The sequence below is a fragment of the Geospiza fortis genome, unplaced genomic scaffold (genome assembly GCF_000277835.1).
Source record: "Geospiza fortis unplaced genomic scaffold, GeoFor_1.0 scaffold1280, whole genome shotgun sequence".
Lineage (NCBI taxonomy): Eukaryota > Metazoa > Chordata > Aves > Passeriformes > Thraupidae > Geospiza > Geospiza fortis.
Genome location: NW_005054850.1, coordinates 18102 through 21094, shown reverse-complemented (window position 1 = coordinate 21094; position 2993 = coordinate 18102). Strand labels below are relative to the sequence as shown.

At 64.5% G+C, this 2993-nt stretch overlaps 1 long non-coding RNA gene across 1 annotated transcript in view; it reads left to right on the top strand.

Annotated features, from left to right (window-relative positions):
- Positions 1 to 2993, top strand: part of LOC115949159 — a 13926-nt gene that overhangs the window by 9479 nt on the left and 1454 nt on the right. Inside the window, exon 3 of the long non-coding RNA XR_004082770.1 lies at positions 792 to 825. This is a non-coding gene — a long non-coding RNA (uncharacterized LOC115949159). The remainder of the gene's footprint in view (positions 1 to 791; positions 826 to 2993) is intronic.

Here is a 2993-nt window from a genome sequence, read left to right as displayed (position 1 = left end):
GGTGGCAAGCCCCTGGCACAGCTGTGGCTGCCCCTGGGTCCCTGGCAGGGCCCAGGGCCAGGCTGGACACTGGCACACCCTGGCACAGTGGGAGCTGTCCCTGCCATGGCAGGGGTGGCACTGGGGGGGCTCTGAGCTCCCTTCCCACCCATCCCAGCTGGGATTCCATGGAATGCACCTGCCCATCCTGGCCAAAGCTGAGCTCCTGCATCCCCCTGTCCCCAGAGGACAGCCCCTGGCAGGTTGGGGGTGACACCGAGCTGGCAGAGGTGGCTGTGCCCCCGGGACCTGCCCAGGCTGGAGAAACGCCCTGTGAGACCCTCCTGCAGCTCAGCAGGGACAGGCCCAGCCCTGGCAAGGAGCCCAGGTGCCAGGACAGCCTGGCAGGGACAGCCTGGCACGGGGACACCGCGGTGACCCCGCAGCAGTGACGGGTCCTTGTCAGGGTCTGCGGTTAGGAGGGGACAGTCCTGCCCCTGTGCCTGGCACCAGAGAGGCCACCCTGGGGCCAGCAGAGCTGCCCGGGACAGCAGGGACAGGGAGGGACCCTGGCAGCCGTGGAGGTGACACCTGCAAGGGCTGAGGGCACGGGATCAAAGCCCAGCCTGTGAATGACTGCTGGGGAGACTCGGGGAAACTGAGGCAGGATCTTCTCTGTGGTGCCCGGGGAGAAGACAAGGGGCAGGAGTGAAGGGAATTCTGTCCCCCTGCAGCAGCAGGAGCTGGGCCAGATCCTCATTGCATGGGACAGGAAATGCTGCCCGTGCTAACCTGCTCTTCCCTCTTTGCAGGTTAGGAGGGACCACGGGCTGGACAGCAGCTCAGGTAAGGATGGACACCTGTCCCACCTCCAGCAGCTCCTGGGGCTCCTGTCACCTCCTGTCCCCTCCTGTCACCTCCTGGGGCTCCTGTCACCCCCTGTCACCTCCTGGGGCTCCTGTCCCCTCCTGGGGCTCCTGTCACCTCCTGTCCCCTCCTGGGCTCCTGTCCCCTCCTGGGCTCCTGTCACCTCCTGTCACCTCCTGTCCCCTCCTGGGCTCCTGTCACCTCCTGTCACCTCCTGGGGCTCCTGTCCCCTCCTGGGGCCCCTGTCCCCTCCTGGGGCTCCTGTCCCCTCCTGTCCCCTCCTGGGCTCCTGTCCCCTCCTGTCCCCTCCTGCTCTTGTCCTGTTTCTGCACCAGGAAGGTCCCACCTGCCCATCCCTCTGCAGTGCTCAAAAGGATGTTTCCCACAGAATCATGGAATGGGTTGGGTTGGAAGGGACCCTAAATCCACCCAGTGCCACCCCTGCCATGGCAGGGACACCTCCCACTGTCCCAGAATGGTCCAGCCTGGCCTTGGGCACTGCCTGGGATCCAGGGGCAGCCCCAGCTGTGCCAGGGCCTGCCCACCCTGCCAGGGCACAATTCCTCATTCCCAGGATCCCACCCAGCCCTGCCCTCTGGCAGTGGGAGCCATTCCCTGGCTCCTGTCCCTCCATCCTTGTCCCCAGTCCCTCTGCAGCTCTCCTGGAGCCCCTTCAGGCCCTGCCAGGGGCTCTGAGCTCTCCCCAGGGTGGGCAAACACCTCCAGCCCTGCCAGCCTTATCTCCCATTTCATTGTCTCTTCTGTAAGGAGAGAAAACAGGAGCCCGTGGTGATGGACGCTGTCCAGACAAACCAAAACCCCACTGTCTGCCCCCAGAAAGGCAGGGCTGGGAGTTAACAACCAGGCTGGGAGTTAATAGCCAGGCACAACAGATGGACAGACAGACAGGTGCAGCGAGAGCAGGCGGGGCTGGAGCCTGCAGTGTCTCCGGGGAGATCCTTATCTGCCCCACCTGAAAAGCTGCGGGGAGCAGGCTCGGGTTTCCGCAGCCTCTGGAAGTTTGCCATAGCGCCCATCACCCCTCTCTCCCCAGGGAGGCAGGGAACCCTCCCCTGGCCGCACAGAGGGGACAGCAGGGCACGGGGACAGCAGGGACCTTCCTCGGGGCCTCCTCCCTCTCCCTGGGCGTGCTGGCGCCAGGCAGGAGCCAGCTCCCACCTTTCCCTGATCCCCTGGGGCCAGGAGAGCCAGTGCTGGACCCAGAGCAGGATTCTGTGGGATAATCCCAGCTCCAGCTCCCGGCAGGCGTGCTCTGCAAAGTGAAAAATGGGATTTGCCCTTTTGGATTTGCCCTTTTCCCACCTCCCAGCAGCGCAAGGAGAGAGCCCCAGAGGGGCTCAGGAGCCTTTCTGGCACTTTTTGCATTAGAAATTCAAGTCCTGCCTGATCTGGGAAACAATCTGGTAACTCAAGAAGGAGTGAAATTGCAGTGCTGGAGGGGGAGGCACCACGGGCAGCCACAGTGAGGCTTTTCCTCAGCCCCTGAAAGGCTTTGGAGAAAGGGACATGAGTGACCCTGCCACCCCCAGAGCTGGGGGGGACAGGAGGAGCCCCAATTTCCCCCTCCCCAGAGCCCAGTGCGGCCTCCAGCACATGGGAGAACGAGAACGAATGAGAGAGCGTGAGAAATGAGGGAGAGGAACCAGCCAGGCTCCTGGATCCTACAGGAAAGATGGGAAAGGACAGAAGGAGAGCAAAAGTAACCCTTGACACGGGGGGGCTCTTCCAGCAGGGAGAATCTCCCCATGAAAGGGGGGTCAGGCCTTGGCAGGGGCTGCCCAGGGGGGTTTGGAGGTGTCACTCAGGTGGGGACAAGGTGGGGACAAGGTGGGCATTGCACTTGGTGACCCCAGAGGTCTCTCCCAACCTCAGTGGTTCTGAGTTCCCCCAGTTCCTGCCAGTCCTGTGCGTGGTGCCAGGGCCGGGGGGTGCTCCTGCCCCTGCTCGAGGGGGTGTCCCCAGGCCTGACCTCACCTGGGCTGGCAGGGTCACCCTGGGGCCTGCCCTGGCCTCGGGAGCCGGGGGGTCCTGTCCCCCGCCCCGAGGGAGCAGCTCTGGGCTCAGCAGGAGCTCTGGGGCTGCCACACCCGGGGGTGGCCAGGGGGCTCAGGGGTCACTGGGGCTGC